The sequence below is a fragment of the Triturus cristatus genome, chromosome 3_1 (assembly GCF_964204655.1).
Source record: "Triturus cristatus chromosome 3_1, aTriCri1.1, whole genome shotgun sequence".
In the NCBI taxonomy this organism is placed as follows: domain Eukaryota; kingdom Metazoa; phylum Chordata; class Amphibia; order Caudata; family Salamandridae; genus Triturus; species Triturus cristatus.
In genome coordinates, this window is record NC_140583.1 from 469,841,494 (window position 1) to 469,869,113 (window position 27,620).

General features: G+C 48.0%; 1 protein-coding gene across 2 annotated transcripts in view; it reads left to right on the forward strand.

The window, feature by feature from the left end:
* The window catches only part of ADAMTSL3 (ADAMTS like 3), a 2,432,792-nt gene that overhangs the window by 2,242,943 nt on the left and 162,229 nt on the right, over nucleotides 1-27,620 (forward strand). The gene's annotated exons all lie outside the window — the stretch shown is intronic.

Sequence of the window (27,620 nt, forward strand, 5' to 3'; positions counted from 1 at the left end):
GTGGTCTGCTGATGAGCGGTGTTATTTTCGAGACATTGCTATGCTAAGGGGGACTATGGGGATGAAGTGGACCATAGTCTCTGTTAATGTGAATGGTCAAAATATGCATTGTAAACACCAGATAGTGTTGAACTGGTTTGCCAGACAGTGGGAATTTTTGGTTTTACTGCAGGGCACTCATATTGGAAAATCTAGAATGTCTTCATTTAACTTGTTGCCTTTTCAATTATTGTGCCACTCCTCGGCCGCAGTGTCACATAGAGGAGTTGCGGTTTTCTGCAGTACGAAGTCTGTGGTCCGATTCAATCAGGTGGCAGCAGATCGGTCAGGTACATGGGTAGTGCCTGAAATTTGTATTAATGATGCGCGGCACTCTTTAGCCACTCTTTAGGGACATTACCACTTTTCAAAGCTTCACCAATACGTTATCCAAAATGGAGTTTAAGGCATTGTCTTGGATCTCCAATTAGCAGAGGCCAAACTTTCCTGGGTGTCCAATGCTTTCAATTTTAAAGAGAGAGAGAGTGGGAAAGCATAAGCTGCAACAGTTTATTTTGGAGAAGCAAGTTATCAATGCTAAGCTTATGGGCAACAATTATATGTGTAAGAAATAAGTGGGAAGCTGATAGCTTGATGGGTTAGAGCCCACAAGCCAAAAATACTGTCGATAAAATACGGGAGCCATTAACTGAAGCCTTGTTAATCAAGGGGTATTTGATCAGCATCTTTTCAACTCTATATGCGGTTGGCCACCTTTCAGATTTGATACAGATGTCCAGTTTTTTAGATCGTATTTTCCTTCCGAAGTTGTCCAGAAAAGTGGTCCTAAACCTTGTTTGCCCTATAACATTATTAGAAGTAGAGGCAATGGTTAGAACTCTGTCAAGGGGGATGGAAAAATGAGAAGATGAGTTTCCTGAAAAGTGGTATCAGGTTTTGATTTGAGAGGTGAAAGGCCACCTGATGATCTTTTTTTTTTTTTTTTTTTTTTTTTAAACCTTTATGTATATCAGTCTGGAACACAGCTATTCAGCCGACATCCCGGAGGTTCGGCAGCCAAGTAAGGACCACACATGGAAGTGTCCATAGCTCTGGTGCAGGAAAAGACAAAGGTTCCTTTTTTAGAACAACCTAAAATAAATAACACAAGCAAGGCAGTGTACCCAATAAACACGTGCAAGTTCCCGGTGGGAGCACAGCCCCATTCTCAAACACAGAGCAAAGCCACCGATCGGGCGGATGAGGGAGAAGCAGAGGCACTAGCAATCTAACGTAATATCCTCATAATAATCCCAAGTTGGAAGTAAGGCTAGGGGGAAAGGTGCTCCTCCAACGGTTCAGTGGCCGGGGGCAGACATATATCCCCCCTATACTGGTTCCATCGCCCCCAAATCTTATGCCATTTCTTAGGCCGCCCCCGGGCACAGTACGCCGTCTTCTCCCTAAACATGCTCCAGTCCATATTTTCCATCCATGCGTCCACAGCGGGAGGTCTCTGAGAGCCCCACAGTCGCGCAATATCACGCTTCGCCACCATATTTCCCAGGGTCACCCATTGAGTCTGCGCTGCATCATAGTCAGTAGGACCCCAGACATTCAAAAGACAGCGCCGTGCCTCTGGCAACAGTGCAAAGCCCGTGACCTCCTGCATCACTACATGAATTCGCTTCCAGAACTCCGCAATCACACCACATTATATGATATGCAAGAAGGTGCCCACCATCCCGCAGCCCCTCTTACACAAACCATCCTCGGAGAAACCCATATGAATCAATCGGGGGCCCGTGACATAGACTCTATGAAGTATCTTAAGCTGCACTAGCCTTAGCCGTGCCGGGATCGCGACCTCCTTAGGAGAGGAAATGGCATACTGCCAGTCCTCATCATCCAGTTCAAGACCGTCCCTAGTCCACTGATCACGCACCCCGAGGAGGAGGTCGGTCTGTACGTTAACAAGCTTCTTATAGATTAAGGAGATTGTACTCTCCGGCATATGGCCATCCAGAATCCGATCCTCCAAAGGAGAGGACTCGGGCACAGCCTCCCCCTCGACGAGGACGGACCGCAGAACGTGGCGCACCTGTGCGTACCGGAAATATTCCGTAGCCTCCAGATCGTACTCCGTCCGTAGCTCATCAAACGATTTCACTCGTCCCTTAACCAGAAGATCCCCCACTCTGGAAATCCCAATCAGGTCCCATTTCTCAAACCCCTTCGTGTCCCAAAGTTTCCCCAACACATCGGAATCAAACAACAGAGTGGCGCGGGTAAGCCTATCTTTCCAACCCAACGAGTTCGTAACAGCCTTCCACACGTGTACCGCCGTCTTGGTCGGTCCCGTGAGGGACCCATCCATCGACCTGGAGTAGAGTGCTCTAAAGTAATTACCCCCGCGCAGCAACCATCGGTCCATAGCAAAGCCGGGGCTCAGTGCCGGTCCGTAGACGCCGTGGTTGATAGCACTTAACTGGGTGGCCCAGTAGTATCGCCTGATGTCAGGAAGCGCGATACCCCCATCGTACCACGGAAGGGTCAGTTTTGCAATAGCTATACGCGGTCGGCCCTCCCACAGCAGCGAGCGCTGGAGGCTCTCAACCTCCCGAAAATAGCTGGCCGGGACCAGCTCCAGAGTATTCTGCAGGGCATAAAGAAAGCGGGGAAGAGACATCATTTTGAACAACGCGGCCCGGCCCAGGAGGGAAAGCGGCAGCCGCCGCCAACCCGCCACATCCCGCCGCAAGCGCGTCAATGGAGGGAGCAGGTTTCTCTCATACCGAACAATCGGATCGGCGGAGATATAGATCCCTAGATACAAAAAGCCATCCCGGGCGATCTGGATCGAACAATTCCGCGGGAGAACAGGGACGTCTCCACACAGGGCGTACAGGTACGACTTACCCCAGTTAATGGTGAGACCCGAGTTCCTACCAAAAGAGGCCAAAACGTCACAGACTACTATGAGAGACTTCCTAGGGGAGGTGAGGTATAGCAAAATGTCGTCAGCATAAAGAGAGATGCGGTCCTCATGATCTGGTGACCATCGGATCCCCCTTATGTCCGGGTGCCATCTTATCCACGCCGCCAGCGGTTCAAGGGCAAGAGCAAACAACAACGGCGACAGGGGACAACCCTGCCTGGTGCCCCTCCCCAGCTCGAACGGACAGGAGGCCCTACCATTGACCGCGACTTTGGCCAAGGGTCCTTCATATAGTAATCTCACCCAGCCAACAAAGCCAGGCCCAAAGCCGAATTTTGCAAGTGCCGCCCACAGATATGCCCACTCTACCGTGTCAAAGGCCATCGTGGCGTCGAGTGCAGCCACAACGGTCGACTCCTGCAGCGTCCCCGTCCGCGCGAGCACGCCGTGGATGCGCCTGAGGTTCAACGCAGTGTTACGATGCGGGATGAAACCGGATTGGTCCGGGTGAATCAGGTCCCCGATCACCCTAATCAGCGGTTGGCCAGTATTTTAGCAAGGATTTTTGGCTCGGCATTAAGTAGCGAAATCGGCCTATAGGAGCTGTATTTATTTCTGGGCTTGCCGTCTTTGTGTATGACCACAATTGTCGCCAGACGTTGGTCAAAGGGAAGGCATCCCATTTCCCGCGCCTCCACAAACATAGCTCGCAGATGCGGAGCAATCTTGTCCGGACGGAGTTTATAGAACTCAATTGGCAGACCGTTCGGGCCCGAGGCCTTACCCGGGCGCAGTGAACGGATAGCACCCGCGATTTCGTCAGCTGTGATGTCACCATCCAAATCGTCCCTGTCTATATCAGAGAGGCAAGGCAGAGCCAGATCGCGCAGAAGCTCACACGAGTCCTCAACCGGCCTGTCCGATACCGAGGTGTAGACCGTACGGAAATAATCCGCGAAGCACTGAACTATGCCATCCGGCTCAGTAACACTAACGCCATCCTCTGTAACAAGTTCTGGCACAACACGATTAACCCGCTCTTTTTTATCCAGCCACGCTATTAATTTCCCGGCCTTGTCCCCAACATCGTACAGTCGCCCCTGCTGCTCCCTACTCAGGGCTTTGGCCGCGTCCATCACCAGGGCCTTATATTCCGACTGCTTAAGGCTCAATTTGTGCAGCGTTGTTGCCAGGACTTCCCCCTCCAAGGCCAACTCTAGAGCCGCTATCTCCGCCTCGAGCTGTACGACCTCCGCATCCCTCCGACGCTTGGCCGCCGTTATCAAGGAAAGGGCCTCTCCCCTCAGCACAGTTTTGAACGCTTCCCACAAGGACACCGCAGACGCGACCGAGCCTAGGTTTTCCAGGAAGTAGCGATCGACCGCCTTCAGCACAGCGCTACGAGTCCTAGGGTCACGGAGATACCAGGGGTTAATCGGGGCCACCCTACCCCCCATCTCTCGACCAACATCCATACAGATCCACACCGGCGAATGGTCCGAAATACCCCTAGCCATGTGCCTAGCCTCAGATACAAGGGAGGCGTGTGCAGCCAAAGTAAGTACATAATCAATTCTGGAGAGACTGCCGTGCGCCCCTGAGTGAAAGATGTATTGTCGCTGAGTGGGATGCAGCAGCCTCCAACAGTCAACCAGACCAAGGGTATCCACGAAATCCGTAAGCCATTTCTGCGCCCCCCCAGTGCTCCTAGGCGGGTGTCTATCAAGCAATCCGGAGCCAACCGCATTAAAATCTCCACCCACCACCAACATCCCTTCTGGAACATCCAGCAGAGCCCTCCCCAGGTCCTCAAACGTGGAGGGCTGCAGCCCAGGAGGGACATACACAGAGACCAGGACCAGCGTCCTGCCCTCCCACCTCCCGGCCACAGCCGCAAATCGCCCCCTTTCATCAACAGTGGTGGAATCAACCTCAAACGGCAGTGAGGCCCTGACAAGTATTCCAGCCCCTCTGGAGCCCGAGGAGAACCCCGAGTGCGCGACAAATTTATAGCCCTTCCTGTTGAGCGCGTAGCACATGTTGCCTATCAAGTGCGTCTCTTGCAGTAGAACTATATCAGGGGAACATCGCTTTAAGAATTGCAGAACGATCCCTCGCTTAATGCGATCCCCTAAGCCATTAACATTCCAACTGAGTACCTTTAAGCCCCTACCCCCCATCCCGAAATGTAAGGAGACCACCACCCCCCCCGAAGAACCACACTTGAGCTACAGAAGCTTGCATCACTACGCCTTGCAAAACAAAAACCAACAACAACCATCCCAACAGTCCCAGTCCACCCCCCACCCTGCACCCCTGCGTAAGCTTGAAAAGCCCCCCCAACTTGCAGTGTGCCTATCGCCCTATTCTAAGTCTAATCTACAAAAAGAAACCCAGAGGAGGAGAAAGCTCCCTTCATACCCCCGCCACCCCCCGGGTTACTACACTCCCGGAGAAACCAAAAACTGCGAGTCACTGTCCGGGGCAAAGTCAAAATAATCTTGCACCAGAGTCCTCATTCCTGATCCGCACCACCACCCTCTGCTCCACCAGCATGCTCCCCGCCGGCCCGTCGCTGGGGCAATGTGTCCAGCCATTCTCCAGCCATGTCCGGTGAATCAAAAAAGAAAGTCCGCTCTTCATACACCACGCGCAGTCTGGCCGGGAAGAGCATGGCGTACTTCAATTCCATCCCTCTAAGCCTTCTCTTAACCGCCAGGAAGCTCTGCCTCTGCTTCTGCACCGCCTGAGTAAAGTCGGGGTAAAAGTTCACAGTGGTCTTCTGGAAGGCCGTCGGGCCGGACACTCTTGAAGCCTGCAGAATGGCGTCCCGGTCCCTGAAATTAAAGATCCTTGCGACAATCGGTCTCGGAGGGGCCCCCACCTTGGGCCTCCCACCAGGGACTCTGTGGGCCCGTTCAACAGTAAAGAACTTACTGAGGCCTTTGGGCGCCAGATGGTTAACCACCAAGTCTTCCACGAACAGGTCCACAGACTGCTCCTCCGAGTTTTCCGGGACCCCAATAATGCGCACGTTATTGCGCCGCGCCCGGCCTTCAAAGTCCTCCAACCGACGGGCAAAGAGGTCGTTCGCGGACCTCAAATTGCGGACTTCCAGCTGCAGGTCGGAGACATCACCCAGGAGGCCTGAAGTTTTAAGGTCCAGGGATTGAACCCGTTCATTGGTTTTCCCCAGGTCTGCCCGAATCAAGTTAACGTCGATCGAGATGGTGTCCACTTTGCGTGCCAAGGTCTCGAATTGCCGCCCGATAGAGGCCTGCATTCCCTCGATGGCACCCATAACGTCCTGGAGGGTTGGTTCCGTAGCGGGGGGTAGACCGTCCTTCAGGGCCTCCAGTGTCCGACCCGAGCCGCCCGGCGACTCCTTCTGATGGGCATAGCGGTCCATGTTGTTGGTTTGGGTGTACCCTCCCCGCCTGGTGCTCTTGGGCTTCTGTTTTTCGGCTTCCGATTTGGTTGACATCGTGATCCGCAGCCGAGAGCAATACCCTTGCCCATCCAGAGAAGACAGTGCGACAAATGGCCGGCGCGGCGCACTCCCAGGCCAGGGCGCGTTGAAATCAGGAAAGTGAAAGTGAAAGTGATGACACCGTCCGTCCGATGGCTCGCCCCACAATCAGCCGCTGTTGTTCAATTAGTGTTCGGGCACCGTGCCAGCGCAAGCCCCGGGCATCTTCCGGGGAGCAGGCCGCGACCTTCCGTGTGGCACAACTTCGGCGTCCGGTGGGCGATTTCAGTCCGGACAGCGACAATCACCTCCGCAACGGTTCGCCTTCAATATTCCGGGTGTGAAAGACAGGATTCGTCACAGGATATTTGCCGGAGGGAGCGCGGGTCTCAGGAGCTCCGGGCTCACGCGGCCATCTTGGTCACGCGCTAGGCTCCTCCTCCCACCTGATGATCTTATTCAATACTATACTGATGGGTGGTTCCATCCCTTCTTCTTTTAGTTAAGACCTGCTTACATGCTTTTTTAAGAAGGACAGAGACCCGGAGGACATCAGTTCATTCGATCCAATTACGCTGCTGAATTCAGACTATAAAAGTTTGATGAAAATTGGTCAGCTAAGTTGTGCTTTTTTTGATTGGGAAAGACCAGTCTGGGACTATTCCTGGGTGTCGACTCTATTATAATACACATTATTTGACAAAAGTAATTGATTATTTCTATATTCCTTACACTCCTGCAGTGGTTTTGTTTATTAATGCAGAGAAGGTTTTAAACCTTGTGAGCTAGGATTTTTTTTCTGGTAATATAAGCCATGGGGTTTTCCATCCCAGCTCACTAGTTCAGTCACAACATTGTATCAGGGATTGTCAGCTGTAATATCTTTTAATGGTAAAGTTTAGATTCTTTCTAGATGCCCAGGGGCACCAGACAGGTTTGCCCTCTGTCTCCAATTATTTTGCCCTTTTTATTAAGCCTCTGGCTTGTTGTGTTTGCCAGAATGTGGGAAGCACCGGGGATATCGAAATGTAAATTATACACAGACGATCTTGTGTTATATCTGGCAGCAGAGAGGGTGGTGCTCCAAGAGCTGGTTGGGATTTTTTTTCTCAATTATCAAGGTTCACAAGGAGTTAACATCTCTAAGACAGAGATTCTTATTTTTAACACTGATGTCTCTGCCCTACCCTCTGATCTGTAGACAATCAGCAAAAAACAGTTAGGTATTTGGGCAGAAGGGTGTCTGAAAAATATGAAGATCTATATAATTTAATTTACCTCACTTTCCTCGGTAAGGTTCAGAATATGTTGGAATGCGGGAGTAAGATGCCAATTTCGATATTTGGCAGCGTGGCACTAGTTAAAATGCATATTATATTTTTTTAAATCAATTCCCTTTGTGCTTCATAATATGTTTTTCAGCGGCTGAATGGACAGATTAACAGTTTTATTTGGGATAAGAGCAGCACGAGAAATAGTATGATGAGGTTTTGCCTTTTTGGCTTTTGGCCTGTAGAACTAAGCATAAGCAACTATTTAACTGGTTTCTAATTCCTAATATTCATGCTGAGGCTCCTGTTAAGAGCTTTTGCCCCAATGAATTGCTTGGGGTAGTTTCTACATTGGAGAAATTTAATCCTGGGAAAGTTGGAGATTGGATGGTTAATGGGGCATTAATCCCATGGAAAACTGCTCAGCTACGTTTTACGATATTCCGGGGGCAGGATAAGCTGGCATGCTACCAGATTGTTTCCATTTTAAGGAAACATCAACCCTTGAAATTGAAACAACCTGGGAGGTAGTCGGTCTCTTTTTCATTATATGCAGGTCTACAATGAACAGGGCCAATGGGTAAAATGGCTGAATTCAGGGCGAGTTAACTTCCAGGTCCAGTTTTGAATTATGCAAACCAAATGGTCACAAGAGATAGGGTGAACTTAACTCAGGGCCATTGGCTGGAAGATTCTGCCCTCAGCTCCAAAGTTGTACAAGGCCCTAACTTTTGTAAGATGCAACTGTATGCCCAAAGTTTGAATATTATACCCCAACATTGTTGCATAAATGGAATGTTAACATATCTGATCAATGTCCCAAATGCTCTGAATTGGGCAGCTGGAATTACATTCTCTGAGAATGTAATAGTGTGAACGTTTTTGGGAAGATGTGCTGAGAGGACTTTGGGTTTTTATGGGAGAAACGTACTCCGTGGCTGTGAATGCTGTTAGGCTAGGCTTCTCAACGGATCTAGGTATTAGTCCGTTTCAATCCGTCGGTGGCGCTTTATTGCAATGGTGTTGGCAAGGTCGACGATTACAGCACTTTGGAAATTTGCTGAACCACCTAGGTTGCAAATGTGATTAGAGAAAATTAATAAAGTGTACTTAAAGGAGCATCTCGATGCAAAGAGAGTTATGAAAGGCAGAAGCTTTTCTAGAATTTGGAAATACTCTTCTCCATTTATACAGACGATGTAAGATAGGAGCAATAAGAGCATGAAGTTGGGATAGGATCGGCTTTAGCTACCCCTTGCAACGGGTTATGACAAACTGCCACTTTGGCATTGCTTTTATTCCAGACTATTAGATGGGATGCATAGGTATTTGTTATTTTGCACTTATATAGCTGACACTTTAGAAAAGGACATTTTGCGCTTGACAATTTGAAATTCTATATCTGGTTTCCTTGAGCTTGGAAGTGGAATTTTGGGTATTTATAATTGTAGACTAGTTCTCGTTTTGATATAATCATAATGCTGGATTTGACCTGACTGTTATTCCGAAGTATATTTGCATTTTTACCTGGTTGCACTTTGCACTTGCACTTTATGCAGTGAAATTTGTATTGATGGCGTTATGGTTAATATTTTTAGGGTGTCTGTATTAAGATGTATCGCAGCTCTTTTTATTCTTTGTGTACTTTCTTTTTTGATGAATTGTTGTTTATTGAAATCTTTCACACTCTTGGTATCTGTTGTAACAATTCTCCTTATGAGCACCCTGCATTTGTGTCAGCTAAAAAGATGTGGTAAGAGGTTGTGCTACGCAGAGAAATCACAGCCTCACCCGCTGGATAAATAACTCATGAACCTTCCCTTCATCCTATATTCGTTTAATGTCTTAAGCCTGCAAGCGGTGCTGGTCCTTGTGACCTCAAACTGAGAACATCTATTCCATAGAGATGCATGAATCAAATAAATGAACATTTTATATTCTGAGCCGACAGTGAAGTGATAATGAATAACTTGTCTGCTGTTAAATCCAATTGTAATGTCTACATTTGATACATTGTGTGCTGTTAATACAGTTATAATGTCCAACTTTAAAAGATTAGATTAACCACCAGTAGATGTAAAAAAAAAAAAAAGAAAGGAAAGTACAAGCTTTATGAACCTTTGCAATCTTGAAGCATTACTTACAATTGGACATTGTTGGAGGCCAGATCCGTCAGGCAACAATAAGCCTTACTCACAAAGTAGTGACTCTGAAAGGCTGGTAGAGTTGAAGAAGAGTCAGTCACAACCGGCTTGCCTAACATGTAACTAACTTGCCTCAGACTTGCTGGACTTGTAGAGGTTCCAGCTGTAATGTGGTGTGTCTGTAGGCCCACATGCGCATAGAATGATAACATGGTCACTGGAATATGCTTACTAGTACTGGCCCACGGCATGTGCACCCAGCCCCTTTTATTACCAGGGTCACATGTCCTTTGATGCCTGTGTTGGATGGGTGTGGGGTGGAGTGTAAGCCAGTCCTCAGAGGTGGCTGGTACCACAAACATTAGAACAGTGACCAGCTGGTACCTACATCCCTCCCAACCTTTGTTAGGGGAAAGGAGTTAGCCTAACGGCTAGGGCGGTCGACCTCGAATCTGGGGAACTGGGTTTGAGTCCCGGCAATGACGCTGACCATCCTGTGATTCTCGGCAAATCACTGTGCCTAACAAAAAAATGAATGTGTCCTCATGTAATGCAACTGGTGCTATGTAAAGCGCTCTGATATCCGTTTTGGGTCAAGTTCACGCTATATAAAACTTTGTAAAAAAACAACCACAAAAAACTGGAACAACAAGTCCGACCTGTGGAAGAGAATAAATCAATAACAGAAAACTCCACTGAGTCTATTCAGCTGCTTTGAGAACAGGATCATGGTACAACTGTGGCTAGGATCACCAGTTCTACTTGGCACAGTTCAGCAGTGCACAGCAGATCCTGTCCTCCCTGGATTCAATGCGTGGAAGTTTACAATCACAGTCTATATGCAGTTTACTGTGACGGTGCATGTGGAGTGATAGTGCATCCAGCCGTTTTTATGTTTTCACAACTACTTACTGGCTCCATGAACATCAAGCTTCCGACGACAGATGACATCCTGGTTGTTGTTACCGAGTCTTCCGCAGAGGCAGCAGTGCTTCCAGCTGCAGGCTGGTGGAGTAATTACAGACAGCCTTCTCTCACCAGGATGCCCCTCTCATGGGATGTCCCCGAGGTCCTCTTCACCAGGCTTCCACTGGACTGTGGGTACATCGCTGTGTCACTCCAATGCCACACTCTAGGCTCTTGGAGGAAGTGCTATGAGTCCCACCCTCAAGTCCCTCGCTCCACCTGGAGGGTAGTTGTTTCCGGATCAGATTACTCATGTCATCCAGACTCTGGTGCACCGGCATTGACAGGATGGTCTTTGGAGGTACCAGCTTACGATACGAGATCTTTGTCTTCCTGGGACCTGCGGGACCCCGATCTCACCGGTCATCCCTGAGGCTCTTGCCCCTGGATCGCCACGGTCTGGTGTGGAGTGGTCAGATCCTCTTCTGAACCCTATGTACGAGGTCATTCAGGACGTCCGGGCAGGACCACAATCCAGCCTCCTGTGCGACCCCAAAGGTGAATGGTAGCAATGGTCCAGATTGCTCTCATCTGCAGATACCAGGTTTGCTTGGTGTAACCAAAGTTTCTGGACAGCCAGCCTCTCATGGTGCCACAGATGTTACCTCAGTACTGTGATTCACTCCTGATGTCCAACACTCCAACGATGTTCTTGCACTTAGTCATTTTCTGTAACTTGCAGTGTGCCGGATGTCTAATCACACACTCCTGTCTTCTTTCTTTCTAGTGGCCTCCTGACACTCTTCTTCCATTTCCTCTCTTTCACTTCACAATGCGGCCTGGTCCCATCTTGTCTTACTCTTCTTCTTTTCTGACCAGGCCTCTCCATGTGACGTGCACTTCACACGGGCCTCCCTGGCCATGTCCTACCCCTAGGACAATATATTCTCCTCATCCTGTAACCAGACTTCTCGTCGTGACCTTCTTCCTTTCACGACCTCTTCTAGGTCTTCATCCTTCAACTTCAGGTCAATCTTCTCAGACCTCTCACTGGTCAACTTCTCTGACCCCTCACAGCTCATCTTCTCTGACCTTTCGCAGGTCTCCTCTCTTGAAGACGCACTCCCGGCGCCTCAATACTACTCCAGTGTGTCTCTCTCTCTGCAGCCTCCACTCAGGAGGATCGCAGGACTGCCTCTTCCTGTGTCAACATGGGCCCTCTTCCTCGCTGGGCTCTCACTCTCGGGCTACAGCCCAGACAATCATCTTCTCTGATCCGGTCTTCGGTGCGCTTCTGACTGTGTGCCCTCCATCCATCAATTGAGGGTTCCCCTACTTCTGGCACCTTGCGCACTCAAGTCCCCCACTTGTGGTGGCGTCCTTTCGCCACTCGGTGCGCATGCAGTGCAGTTTCTTCAGTCCTTCAGGGACTTGCTGTATGGAACTGTTGCCCTGTACCACACCTACCCTCCCGATGCCATAACCTCCTGTGTCCTTACTGCTGCAGTGACCACCCATGGCCACTAGGTGTCACTGCATTCCTTCTCACAAACCCTGACAGCCTTCTCCTCAAAGTTCCCTTCTTGCCAGTGTCCCACTCAATTCCACTGGGGGGGTCGCAGCAGCCTTTTCTGTGCTGCAGTCCACTTTTCTATATTCGATTTTTCATTACCATTGGCCCTCAGCAGCCTTACCTCCTAATGTTCACTTCAGGGCTCACTTGCTGAATGGTATTCAAGTCCTGACAGGGTCTTGGGAGGTGTCTGCCACTTCAGTCTCTGCATTTTCACTTTCCCCCCCATCAACTTGGAGCCGCAGCAACTGTCCCTATGCTGCAGTGAGTTTCACCTTCGCACTATCCCTTCCAAGGACTTTTATTATTTTTTTACTCCTGGCGCCGTTGTTAAATACTGCCACTAGGTGACAGTACTACACTATTCCTAGCGCGGGTCATTACAGCTTTCCTGACGCTGCAGCCTCGCGTTGGAAACACTAAGGATACCTGTCACCCTCACTCCCAGGCCCCAGCTGTGTGCCCTTATGCTACTCTTCACTCCCCCACAGTACCGTAGGACAGGCACCCGGTCAATGTTTGCGTCCTCACGTGTCATTAACATGGCTTCCCCCGATGCCGCCAGTCCCTCGCACACATGGCATGGCCTCACTCAGGGCCTCTCCAGGGTAAGTTCTTTCTTTCTTTGATGTATTTCATTTTTTTTTTTCTTTCCGGCCGAAGTTACTTACTGTCTTTATGGGCCCTCTCACAGTGCTGGTGCGGCCTCTGTCACAGTAGGCTGAGCGCCTCTCCACATTCTCTCGCCCGCCGGCAGTCTCCTTCCTCAGCTCTGCATCTCACTGAGGGCTGTCGGGCCTGGCGTATCTAGTGCAGTGTCTGGAACTGCCTCAGGAGGTTTTCTCCAGGCGCGGATCGTCCATTGGGGCGTTGGGGCGTAGCCCCCCCACCCGCCCGCGCCCGCAGCTCCCTCGGTGTCTCTGAACTTCGTTTACTTAAGTTCAGAGACGCCGAGGGTGGGGAGAACTAACTGACAATGCATGTCAGTCAGCATGACGTCGGACCGTGGGCGGTCCGGCATCATGTTGACTGACATGCATTGTCACAAGCCAGGGAAAGGCAGCACAAGTGCGCATGAGTGGGCATGGAGATTAATTTTTAATCCGTGCCCAGTCATGCGTTCTTGTGTTTTTACTGCCTTGTGCATGCCCATTAGGAGCCCCTCGGTCTCCTAATGGGCAGGCGACGGGCGTAGCGTAAGCTGTGCCCTCAGCCAATCCTGGCGCTGCTGGCAGCGCCAGGATTGGCTGAGAGGGGTTGGCAGGCCCCTCCAGTACCGTTAGTGAAGGCGTCCAGGGTATCAGAGGTCTAAGAGGTGGCGTGGACCGGCTGTAAGGTAAGTTTTTAAAAAAAATATTTCATTCCCCCCAAGAAGATCTGATGGGCGCGTGCACGCATGCAGCTAACTTTGTAAAGCTTTTTTCAAATATGTTTAAAGGCTAATGAAATGCAACGTTTCGCAAGCAAATTGTTTACCGAGAACCCTCATTAAGAATAAAAAGAAAGCACTCATTTTCTGTTTGATATTTTCATCCACATTAGTATGAAGCTGCACGTAGCAGTAGCACTGAGGAATTGATTCCCGCCCACGTAGGGTTGGCTATACCTAGTGGCGGTTGGTGGCAAATCATATCCCGGGAGGGGAAGTGGGGGGACAAAAAATATACACATAACAATTGGGCACGTGTGCACCCGCTGAACCCACTGGTCTCTTGAGATGAAAGGGCCCTCAACAGCCTGTCAGTTAATGCCATATATATTTATTGTGGGAAACGTGCCTGATTTGCTCTGTTTAAAATCGTGTTTTGCCCTCTGGAGCATTCTTTCAAACATTTCCAGCTCACTCTTCAAAGAAGGAATCAGTGTAATGCTGTCCTGCCTCGTGTTTCTCGAGCTCCCTTTTTTCTTTTGGTGGGAGAATTACGTGGTGCTTGTATTATTCTGCGGTGGTTTGCAATTGCTTTACAGTCGCCAGGTCCGCTTCCCTGATGCCGGCAGTGGCTGGTGGCTACTACTTGTCTTTCTCATTAGAGGGGAAGGTGAGGGAATGGCGTGGCTCGTCAGCCCTATGTCTTGGTTATTTTGGTAAGGTGTGATTGGTTGTCTGGTTGAAAATGAAAAACTCTTATTCGCATGTTCGCACCATGCTTGCGGGAGGCTGCTAGGTAGAACTCGCCGCCTTGAATTGGCATCTCATTAAGTATGTGTATGGCACAGACTTGTGCAGCCTCGAGCTTCGTGTGATTGAGAGATTGTTACTGCAGTATTTTATTTGTGTATTCATTTTTAACATGTACCCTGGCAGCCCCACCCAACCCCTTGCACGTGAGTTGTATTTAGTGGCACGTGTTAGATTAAGGGGATAAGCTGAACTTACTGGTTGAGACAAGGCGTCATTTTTTTATTGCTTCATTAATTAAATGCACTGCATGCAGGTGCAGCCCATGCCATTAAAACAAAGAAAAATAAATTAGATGGACTATGACTTCCAGATGAGTGTAAAACATATCTATGTGTTTTAGGGGACATGCTGCTCTCCTGGTAGGGGGGCAGTGGGTGGGATCACAGCGTTCATGGCATGTTCAGAACTGCTTGCATGCCATTTAACACTATCTGGATTGTTGTTGCTGGGAACAATAAGCAGCAATTGCTCTGTTGCCAATATCTTTTTCGCTCGAAGTTTGCATAGAATCAGGATGCTGAACGTAACCAGTTAAGCAATGAAAGGTTAACAACTTTGACGGTTACAAAATGTAAATAGGAAGGCAAAACATTACTATTAGATGACCCGAGACACAATGCGTTTCTAAAATGTTTTATGACCCTGCAGGACACGCTAGCAGTTCTCCCCAGGTGGCTGTCAGTAAGCTCAAAGCGCAGATATCAGCGAGGAGAGTGCAACACGATGTGCTCTGCACTGTCAGATGAAGCTGTTAAACTGATAGAGCAAGGGTTGTCTGAGGACTTATGAGGCAAACTCATATAGATTCATCACAAGGCTGATATAAATGCAATGAATTAAGGCCTTTGTGCAGATGGGGAACTGACCCTTTATAAATATCAAAATCTGTGCCTCTCCACATATCAGGCAGAGGTGTAACGCAGGCACCTGCAAATGGGCTGTGCAGCTTCAGGGCAAGGGGAGTACACACTCAGATAACCCCTGCTACCCCCTTGGTAGCTTGGCAGAGCAGACAGGCTTATCTCAGAGGCAGTGTGTTACGCATTCATGACCACATACAGTAATAAAGTGAATACACTACAAATGGACACAACACAGGAGTTATTATAAAAATAGTATTTTTATATAAGGCTTAGCACAAGACCAAATAACGACAAAAATATACAACAATCTTAATAAATACTCTTTGGAAGGAAAAATAATAGTTCAGGTAAAGTTTCTTCTTAGGAAATAGTTCTTTAGCAACAAGAGTAAGTATTCTTCTGAAACACAGTTCTTGGCAACAAGGTAACCCCCACAGGAGTCACACGACGTCGAGTTTGCGATATTCCCAAGGTTCGGCGTCGACTGCGAGGAGCGCTACGTCGAGCCTGGAGTCGCAACAGAACCCCCAAACACAGTACCTTTGGAAATGAAGAAAACGATGATCCACGGCGTCGAGATGTCGGCGTCGGTCGTGCCTCGGATTCGGGTCGATCTGCAGCGGCGTCGAGAGGTGTCGGGCCGGAGCAGCGCTCACGGCGTCGAGAAGGGCGTCGAGTCGATGCGATCAGCAGCGGCGTCGAGACGGGGTCGCTTAGAGCTGGAGCCGATACTCACTACTCAGCGGCGTCGATACCGGCATCAAGACGGGGTCACTTGGAGCTGGAGCCGATACTCACTACTCCTGGCGTCGCTACTGGCGTCGATCGGGCACGGCGGCCGGCGTCGAGGGCTCGGAACACTGGAGCCGTACTCACGATGTCGAGCTGGATTCGGCGGCGGCGGCGACGTCGAGACTGCAGAATTCCCCTGTGCACTGGAAATAACACTTTCCAGCAACCAGCCCAATGTAATGTGGTAGGGCATTATGTCCCCATGCACATAGAATGATGACACAGACACTGGAATATGCTTACTGGAACTGGCCCCGGGCACGTGCGCCCGGGCCCTTTTATTACCAGGGTCACATGTCCTGTAATGCCTGTGTTGGATGGGTGTGGGGTGGAGTGTAAGCAGCCCTCGGGAAGTGGCTGGCACCACAATCAAAAGAACAGTGACCAGCCGGGCACTACACCAATCTATCGTTAGACCTAACACTTAGCATGCAGGTTGTCCCAGAGTAAAATGTCTGGCACGATGCACACAGTTTCTGCGCCTGCCTCTTCCCATAATGCATTTATGCACCGAAACGTAAACATAGGGCCTCATCTTAACTAGTGCCTATGAGTTTTAATTGGTCATGTGATTTCAACACATAGACACAGGTGATGTAATGAGACCCAAACACAGACGATTGACATTGAGAAAATATGCTTCGTGCATCCCTGGTCTAAAATCCAACAGTTACTTCAAACAACAAATTAGCCAAAAGTGAAAAAACACCCTCCTAACATGTAATCATGGGCGTAGCGCAGCCCCCTGCGGCACAGGTGGGCCCGAACATGTCAGGTGGCCCCGTTCCTTCAGGGGTACCCCTTCAGCACAAGGCCAATGACTATCTGTGAGATATGGGCGACTCGGGGGCCTCCGAGTAATACATTTTGCAGTGTGGGTCTATCATTTTGCGTTACGCCACTTCCTTTCTGTTTCATCAGAGATGGTTTCTAGAAGGAATAAATCGCCCGCAAATGAACGATTAACTACGAGGAGTTGCGTAAATATCAGTGCTTTGACCGTAGCATGCTTGTTGCAGCAGTGGTGACAGACATAAGAAGCAGTGGTTAGTTTGACACCCCGGCATTGTAGAGAGTCAGGCGCAGCTATTTCTGTCCTGCCCCTGAAAAAGCCTGTCCAGCGGAACAAAACAGTATCATATGTCAGCTACTGCCTCCTCTGGCATGTTAGTTTTACCAGTAGCTCATTTAAGCACACGCAGAGTACATGTTTGGCAATTAAGTTAAAAAGAAATATTTCAGCATTCACTTAATAGGTCGAATTGGGCCGATCCAGTAATACAAACAAAGCTACATTTTCCGATATTTCCGAGTTTGAGGACATCAAAAATGTATTCACGGAAAGATGGTTTGCGGAAAGGAGAACAGGTTCAAATATGCTAGTAAAAACACACAAGGGTGATGTGAAGAACGCTTGCAATTAGCCTGAAACCACTGGCCGTTCACTCCGACATTCCAACCCATCGTTTTTCATCCGTTGTCCCACTCCTGAGTGCCACCATTTACAAATCAGTACGGACCATGCTCCTCATGTGGGGGTGACCAGATCTTCAGAAGGATAAACCAGGACGGCCGTAGACATAGAAATAGGACTATGTTTTGATGGCCCGGATGACGGTCACAAAAGGATTACACTAAAAATATTTTACAATAGATGCAAACCTAAGCAGTCAAACAGTATTTTGACAGCTCCAAACCTTGCTGGCTGAGGCCTTGCTGCTGAGGGAAAGAAAGCCGCTAAGATGTTGGCCATCTGCAGGGGTATTGTACAGCGAGTACAGGTCCTGGTCAGGCTCTTCACGGCTTAGGTCCCAGCCAACAGTTACAGGCAGGTGATTTGGAAAGACGCTTTTTCATTGGAACACAGACCTCTATCATGAAACCATGGAGACCGACACCCCAGCACAACCTGCTGGTGTCTAATTCCAAAGTGATTTCCAGGCAAAAGCCGCAAATGGCTCTCACAAGCCAGACTTCTGCATTGTGCAACTTACATTGAAGTTCCTCGAGGGAGTGGTAGTCCAGAGGAATTACATGGAGGAGGCCTGGGAATATCACCAGAATCAAAGGGTAAAGAAGGCCTATCATTCAGGCTAGAGGCCAGACTTAAAGTTTGATGGATGGTACTCTGGCTATCAGGGTGTCGAAGGACAGTTCGTCCTCCACCCTGGTAGACTACCATCCACTAATGTAGAGGTCACCCCTGGCCCAGCGGTGATGTCTATGCCTTGACTGGACCCACCATCATAGTGGGAGTTTGTTATTGATCAACAAAATAATAATGACATCCACACCCAGGGAAATGTTTTATTTTTTTCTGTCCCTCGTTTCCAGGTTTTACCTAACAATGACAGACAGGTTAAAGGACATCACACTGCCCACCCTAAATAAGGTGGGCAGTGTAATGCCCTTTTTCAATGGTGCCTACTATGTCACGCCGTCGAAAGAAGCTTTCCTACAACTGAGCTAATGGGGGCTCCATCAACAGAAAGGTGGCGGTCCTCCCAAGCGAACTGTTGGTTGGGCTGAAAGGGTACTCCACTGCATGTCCATTAGAGTACCCTCTCTAAATCTTGTCCTAGGTTTCTGAGAGCGAGAGAGGGAGATTCCTGGTCCAGTGTCTTTAGAAGTTCCTTATTTAGGCAGCAATGCTTTGCATTCATAAGCTTGAGCTGGAAGAGAAAGGTGAGGTATTCTCTGAAGTGGGAAGGTGCGTAGGCGGATTTCTCATAATCTAAATGGCGAAGGAGCAACCCAGTGTACTCATGATGTTTCAGGGGATGAAGTATATATTGGGCCACCAGGAGAATATTGTTGAGGTAAATCACAAGATAGAAACTGCAGTAGAGGAAACGGTCTACTACTTCCCAGAGAAGCATTGTGAAGCACCACAGGCAGAGGAAAGGCTCAATGAAAAGTAGCAGAATTGCCAAAAACTTGCTGTTCCGCCAGAACGTAATGGCTGCTGGTGGAAATTGAAAAATAGGTGTCCTTGAGATCTGGGTACCCAATCCAATTGTTGGTGAGGAAGATGTCTCTTAACACATGTATGCTTGCCATCTTGAAATGCTTGTAGCTGACTCAACTTTTGAGAGATTTGAGGTTGATGACAGGACGCAAGCTCTTTCTTGCATACCATCAAGATTGAACTGCCAAATCCTTAAAAATGGGAGGTGGGAATGATTCCACCACCTCTTGATCCACCAGGGCATTTCAGAAGAAAAGAGATGCCAAGCAGGTCTATGACACTGAACATATAGACATAAAAATGTATCTGGTAGACAACTATGGTCTGAATGAACCAGGGGTCGCAGGTTATGCACATCAATTTGGAGGCAAAGATCAAAATGCAGCCATTGACCTCTACATGAGAAACAAGGGGGCAGGTAATAGCTTACTTGACTCAAGGGTTCCTGCAGGAGTAGGGAGTGTACCTCTGCTTCAGGTGCCTCAACCTCTTCAGTTGAATATGCAGTGGTTGATGTGAGGGCTGTGTGCTCTCCCTGATGGACAGCTGAGGCCGACAAAACAGACACAGGTGGAGAGCCTAATTTGCAGATGGCGTGCCCTCTTAATCCTCTGCCAAAAGCACATTTAATGTAAAAGAAATTGCAGATATTGGGCTGTCACGTGTTCTGTGGCATAAAGACCAAGATTTACATGGAGATTATAAATCAGGAAAGACTCTCCAAAGAGGAGACTACTAATTGAGTCCATCTTGATCAATGGTGATATGTCCGCAATCTTGCTGTCTAATTACATGAGAACAGATTTTAAGTGTTTTGAAGTGATAGTGGTGTTAGCATTGGCCAAAAGGCCCTTGTCTAGAGATCAGGCTAGTCAATAGTATGTTAATTGGGCCAGCCTTATTTTGGGGGTTTGCAGTTTATCGGTGTCAAAAAGGGCTTCCCCTTCCAAATATAAGAGCATCGAGGTTGAGAGAATGATGGGAGTTTTGGTGGAGCTACAACTAAGCAAGGCCAAGAGCGAATCCTCAAAGGAAGATACATCATCTGCCACCTTTATAGTCGCCTGAGGTGAGGGGTTTAAGACCCCAGGACCAAGCACAAAAGGTCTATGTCTAGATCAATATTGGTAGCAGTGGGTTTGCAGTCCAGTTAAGCTGGAGCAAGTACTGGGCCTTTCCATCACTTTCCCTAAAGCCTTCCTTGGGCAAGATTAGGAGTGGGTCCAAATGCTTTCACTTTCTTGCTGCCATTCCAGAATTTAACTGTGTGGCAACTCGCAGGCATGGATGGGATCATCACTGGACTTTTGGGGTGCGGCCTTCCAAGAATTAGTCTCAACTGGCCACACATCCTTGCAATTACTAGTTTACAATAAATGGATGTCAGGAGTTGACCAAGCACTTGAGGTCCGTGGTATAGTAACGGTTCTACATGGTGGCTGGAGTCTCAGGAGAGGAGATATCACCTCCATAGCAGAGTTGTAAGAGTCAGACATATGAATTGGAAATGAGAAGCACAAAGAGTAGAGTCCAGATAACCAGAGGACCTGGGAAGAAAGGGATTCCTAGCATGAATCCATTGGTGTTATTGCACAACCTAGACCAAGAACCTAAACCTTACTAGCTTGGACACTTAAATACCCAGTCTCTTAACTACTTCTGCCAGCACCCATATTAGATTTCCTTTCCTCTTGTTCGCTATTAGCCACATTTTATATTTTTTTGTATATATAGGCAATCTGGCAGGTAAGCAGCCACATTGAAGAAAGTTCATGTCAGTGCTCAAAGCAAAGTTGCTGTTATGGAAATCTGGCAACTTGAGCACTAACAGTGGAGTAAACTGCTCTGTCCTATAATAAGATGGCTGCCACACATCCATTATATGGTGCGTCATTTGTCTGGTGAGAGGCAACAGTAGGGGGTAGTAGTGCAGACGTGAGGCAAGAAGAAAGGCTAAAAATCGCTGTGTGGAAGAGAAGTGGAATGAATTGGAAAGGGTACAGGTGTGCTCCAGTCCAAAGCAGTAGATGCCATAAGTAACTGAGTAGTTACGTGGCTCGCTGAGGAGGCAGTCCTGCTTGTAGACTGCAGGTAATGTAAAAGTGAATGTCAGTTAATCCATCAACATTATGTATAGTGTAGCACTGTCACCCTTAGGGGTATCTGGCACTGGTGGTGCAAGGTTTCAGTTGAAAAGTCAGGTCTTGAGTTTCTTTCTCATGTCCGCAAGGGAGGGTGCTGGGGCAGGTCATTCCAGGTCTTGGTGGTGATATAGGAGAAGGAGCAGCCCCTGTTGTGGCTGCGACAGATGCAGGGGGTGTGAGCAAGGGCTAGAGAGGAGGAGCGCAGGTGTTTTGTGGGGAGATGTAAGTTAAGTCGGTGGTTGATGTAGGGCAATCCTTGATTGTGCAGGGCCCTGTATGCATGTGAGAGGATCTTGAACTGGCATCTCTTCTGGATGGGGAGCCAGTAAAGGTTTCTGAGGTGGGGGCTGATGTTGGTCCATTTGGGGAGGTCCAGGATGAGTCTGGGTGCAGCGTTCTGTATGGCCTGAAGTCTTCTGAGGAGCTGGGTAGAGATGCCGGCATAGAGTGCGTTGACATAGTCAAGGCGCCTGGTGACGAGGGCCTGAGTGACCGTCTTTCTGGTGTTGACTGGGATCCATCTGAAGATTCTGCGAAGGTTGTGGAAGCAGTGGGAGGCGACTGCATTGACTTGCCCTTTCATGGTCAGTTCGCTGTCGAGGATGATGCCTAGGTTGCATGCATGGTCTGTTGGCGCGGGTGTGGGTCCGAGTTCTGCTGGCCACCAGCTGTGGTCCCATATGGATGTGGAATAGGACACCTTACAATGCAAACTTTTACAATGCAGTGTTTGCATCTCAACATCCATTACAACACATGATTTTACAACGCATGCCATCACAACGCATTTTTAGAAACTACACTTACAACGCATTCCATTACAACGCATACCATTACAACGCATACCATTACAACGCATACCATTATAACGCATAATACTTTTAGGGCAACTCTAGTGTAAGTGTTTTGATAGTGTAGGGATAAAAATTACTATTCCCACTCCAGTGAGTGCAACAGTAGGGTAAGTGTTGGATAGTGAAGGGGTAAAAATTACTATTCCCACTTCAGTGAGTGCAACAGTAGAGTAAGTGGTGGATAGTGTAAAATTTACTTTTTCCCATTAGTTACCTTATAATGCATTGTAATGGCATGTGTTGTAGTGGCATGCATTGTAGTGGTATGCGTTGTAATGGCATACGTTGTAATGGCATGCGATGTAAAGGATGTTGCGTTGTAATGACTGCATTGTAATGGTTGTTTCCCATGGATGTGTGTTTCCCGAAGATTAGCACTTCTGTCTACTTGGAGTTAAGTTTAAGGTCATTGCCTGTCATCCAATTGGCTACATTGGTCATGGTGGTGCAGAAGCTGGTTCTGGTGGTGGAGGGGTCTTCGATGAGCAAGAAGATAAGTTTAGCATTGTCTGCATGGGAAATTATGTTGAGGCTATTGGATCTGATGATGTCTGCGAGGGGGGGTCATGTAGGTGTTGAAAAAATCAGGGATGAGAGATTATAATTGGGATATGTCGCATATGATGTTCTTGGGTTCGGAAGGTGAAGGGTGGCAGCCAAATGCTCTGTGTGTGTTCTGATATGGGGGAGATCTACTTGAGGGTGTTTTGTTCTATGCCAATGGTGTAGAGTCCGTTGATAAGGGTTTGTTGGAATACAGAGTTGAATGCAGCAGAGAGGTCGAGGAGAATAAGGGCTATGGTCTCCCCGTGGTCCAGGAGGGTTCTGATATGATCTGTGGCAGTGATCAGTGCAGTCTCCGTGCTGTGGTTGGCCCAGAGTCCAGGTTGGGAGGTGTCCAACAGGGGGTTTTGTTTCAGATATTTTGGTGAGCTGTTGGTTGATGGCCTTCTCGAGTACTTTGGCAGAGTAAGGGAGCAAAGAGATCGGTCGATAATTTTTGAGTTCTCTTGGGTCGGAGGAGGGTTTCTTTAGGAGGGGCCTAACCTCTGTGTGTTTCCAAATGTTCGGGAAGGATGTTGTGGTGATGGAGGTGTTGATGATGCTGGTGAGTTCTGTGCGGATGTGGCTGGTTCGGAGGTTGAAAAGCCAGTGGGGGCAGGAGTCAGGGGGTGCCCTAGAGTGGATGGATGACATGATGGCCGTGGTGGTCTGTGTGGTGAGTGGATGCCATCGGGTGATAAGTCGGCTGGTGTGCGCAGGTTGGCCGATTGTGTTGAGATTGAGAGCAGTAGGTTAGAGGTCAAAGTTGTTGCAGATGGTGGTAATTTTGCTATGGAAGGAGTTCCTGGGAGGGGTGGATTGTATTTTCTGTGGCTGCCGGGTTGGAGAATTCCTTGACTATTTTGAATAGTTCTTTCATGTGGTTGGCTGCTGTGTCGATGCTGGCTGTGATGACTGCTCTTTTGGCTTCCTTGATGCGCAGGTGGTAGTTGCTGAGCGCTGCTTTGTGAGTGGCTCTGTTTGAGGGGTTCCTTGTGGAGCGCCATTGTTTCTCGAGTCAGTAGCAGTTGCACTTGTTGGTTCTGAGTGGTGTACCAGCTGGCTTCCTTTGAAGTTTTGTTGATTTTTATAGGTTTCATCGGAGTGACTCTGTTAGCGCATTTGGTGATCCATGCGAAGAAGTTCTGGACGACTTGTTATAGGTCTGATGATGCTCCGGGTTGGGTGGTGCTGAGGACCTGAGTCCACTGTGTCTCTCTTACCTTCTCCCAGTTGCAGTGGGAGGAGCTGTGATGCTTAATGATGGTGTGCTGGGCGCTGGAGATGGTGAAGTGAGCAATGGCATGGTCGGACCAAGAGAGTTCTGTGACGTGGCTGAATTGACTCTGGAGGTGAAAATGGGCTAGAGTGTGTGGCCAGCTTTGAGCGTGGGTTCGGTGACCAATTGGGTGAGGCCGATATTGTTCAGGTTCTCCAGCAGGGTGGTGGGATAGGTGCCCTTGGGGTCGTCAACATGGAAATTAAGGTCGCTGGGTAGTATATACTGGTAGGAGTCAATGGCTAGGAGGATAATTAGGTTGGAGATGGCGTAGCAGAAAGCCAGTCGAGGTCCTGTGGGTCAGAATAAGAGGATGCCTCTTATTGTTGTCTTAGTGTCAGTCTGTGCTTGGAAGTTGAGGTCTTCCATGGAAGGTGTGTGGTCATCATGGGGGGTTTCTTTGAAGGTGATTGTGATGCCTCTGCCATGTTTGTCGGTCCGGTCTCAGTGAATCATTTTGTAGTCACCAGGTGTCGATGCCGGGGTTTGAGGAGAGGCTGAGCCATGTTTTGGTGATGAAGGCAATGCCGGGAGAGAGGGTGGTGATGGTGTCCCAGATTTATGTGGCATGTTTGCAGAGAGATCAGGCATTGAGCATGATGCATTGAAGCATTTCCTTGTTGTTCGTGTTCTTCTGGGGTGGTAGGGCCATGGTTCCTGGCTCTTGGCCTGGTCCTGGTTTGGACCGGCTTGCCTTTGGCGTGCCTTTGGGGTTGTCGTGCTGTGGCCTTCATTAAATAGGTCCTGGGAGAGGACCTGGGGAGGCGGGAAGTGGGAAAAATGGCAAAGGAAAAACAGAAACGGCAAGAGGCAGTGGCCCTGGAGTCCCTTGGGCACAGGAAGCTCGGGGGCTGATCCTAGGGCACAGGAGCCTGAGCGGGCTGACATGGCTGGCTAGTGAGGCTGCCTGTCAAGGTAGGGGCAGCCTGGAAGCAGCTGGAGGATGGAGGCGACTAGCAGCAAGGAGAGCTGGCGAGGACCTGTTCCCCTTAAGAATGAATTAGTTAAGCTTCAGGGTGACCTTCGAATATAAACATCAGAAAGAGTCTGATGGTCGCACAGATGAAATGGGGGAAAGTAGTAATGTTGCAGTTGGTCCCAGTGGAAGGGTTTGGAATTTTACTATGCCATATGGAATAGTGAAAGGCTAAAGTTTATGAGTGAGTGAGTTACAGTTACTGCTGCTGTTCTACAGTCATCCTTGTGGCGTTCCTGCTATCACAGTGTGAAGGATTGCAAAAGAAGTCTGACAGGATGGACGTAAATTATGGCATTACCTCACGTAATAAATCTAGGAAGCGACCATTAATTTCAGTGTCAAGAAGCTAACCCATGAGCAGTGGAGATTGGTTAACCAGCACATTAATGTCCCTTGTGGAAGTGCCTGTTATGTGAGCTGCTGATGTGGTGCAACTAGAGAAGAAGGATCTGGCTGTGCCTGACACTGTGCAGAACAGTGTATAGACATAATAGATTCCTACATCACATTGTGGAAACTGAGAGGCCTTCATCATTACAAGTGTGCCATCTTCCTTCTTTGGATCTCACACACAAGAGCTGCGACGAACATTTTAGTGCCGTTTTGGAACTCTACGCATGCATGACCATGTGCCGCATGTGTTAAAGCAGTTCATTTAAACAAGTTATTAAGTGCAGCAGCATGATTATAAAGGAATTTGTAGAGGCTTAGGGGTTGGCAGGCTGTAAGTAGTATTAATTAATAATAAACTTTTCACTGCATTTGTGAATTATTTTGAGTCATCAGTATTTTGCTGTTATCGTTATCTACAATTGAACATTGAGGTGTGGAGTGGATTCATGACTGGAAAACCACTGGTTCCCAATTTTCAACATATTGAAAATACTTAAAAAATAGTATATTATTACTATGTTGTACTGTCATGTAATTGGAGATCATAGAGTAGAGAACCATTGAAGCCGCTAGCATGCTGTGACCCCCTGTTTCCTGTTAGAAGCATAAACGATATGGAAACAGTTGTTTGACTCATACCTGGTTGCATATTGGGGGAATAGTTTCTCCCACAAGGAAATAAAGTGTACACTTACATAACTTAGGCATCAGAGTGAGGAACATTTATCACAGTATTGAGAAATTACCTATTGGTAATGAGGAAGATGGAGTGAGTACATTGTAGGAGACTCAGAAATGCCAGGAGTATTGGGGGGCAAACAAATAAAAAATGTAAATGGTGAATGGTGTGATGGAGAAGAGTAGGCTGACCAATAAGACTAAAGAAGAATGTTTATGATATGGGTTCACTGGAAATATTTAAAATAATGTGAATTGGTTTGCTACCAGTGATGCATGTAGGTGTGATGAGAGATCACTTTCGAAGGGTATACAGGAACAGCAAGATACTAAATGTAGATGAATTGGCTGAAGGAATGAGGAAGATCGTTTTGAATGTGTAAGAGGCCAATGATTCTGTGGATAGAGATAAGGTGGTAAAGGCAACTTGATGCTGGTAGCAAGGACTAGTGATGCTGGAGATATGGCCAGTGAGATCTCTGGGCGCTTAACTGTGTTTGCTAAGGAATTTTGAGCATGATATTGTCCGCCAAGTGTACCAAAAAAGGACACCAAGCGTGTGGTCCTTGAGGTCAGGAGTGTTCTTAATCTACTGAATCTTAACAGCAGAGGTAGAAAGATTACAACACCTGGGGAAATTCATTTGTGCTTTGACCTTTGTGACGTCAAGAAAATATGGGTGGACAGGCAATCATCAGTCAATATTACAGTCACTCTAGGAGATGCTAGATTGTTTAGCATCATGGATCTATCATCTACATATCATTGTTGAACAAGGCTTCATGGCACCTGACATCGTTTGTTGTGCCTTTGGGGGCCTACAGATTTATTCAAATGCCATTTGCTAGAATGACAAATACCCTAGAGGGGGTGTCACAAGTCCTGTTCTTTCCAAGATTATACACTTTTGTTTGGGGAGGCTAGAGAAAATCATGATGAAAGCATTGAGTGAGTTGTTGGGAAGGTTTTGCAAAATGGGCTCACCTCGAAAAGAGAAAAATGCAAGTTTCCTTATGGAGACTGTATCATACCTGAGACATAGAATTTTAGGGGACGGGATTAGCTCCCAGTTGATGTTGGCGGAGAGTGTTACCATGGTTCCAGTTCATGGTGACAAGGAGCAGGTGACACAATTTTTTAGGCTAGCGGAGTACTCTTCTAAGGTTATAAGTAGTTTTCCACTGCTGTGAAGTCTCTAAGACTGTTGTTGAAGTATGTTTGCTTTGAGTGCTCAAATGAGTGTGAAGTATTATTCCACAGTGTGAAGGTGGAAATGGGCAGGTTTTCTACCTAGGGCAATGTTGATGTACATAAGAAAACTATTCTCACCACTTATACTAGTTTGAGGGCCCGGGGGCTGCGCTCTCCCAGTTACTTGGTTAGTGGATGGTGAGGATAGGGTAGGACCTTTGCATTGCATTTGCTGAAGGGAGCAGAGGAATATTATTCTGTAATTGTACACAAAGGGTTGGCATGTGCCTTGACAAGCCAGCACTTGAAGTTACTCCTGTGTAGAATTCACTTAATTGAGAGAATTAATCTCAGAACCTTGGTTCAAATATTTTTCAGTATAAATACGCAGTGGGTTACCCTGAGAATAAAAAGATGGATGGAGGGTCTGTGTCAGTGTAAGGCTACAAATTGGGTCCAGTCCCTGAGGAAGGA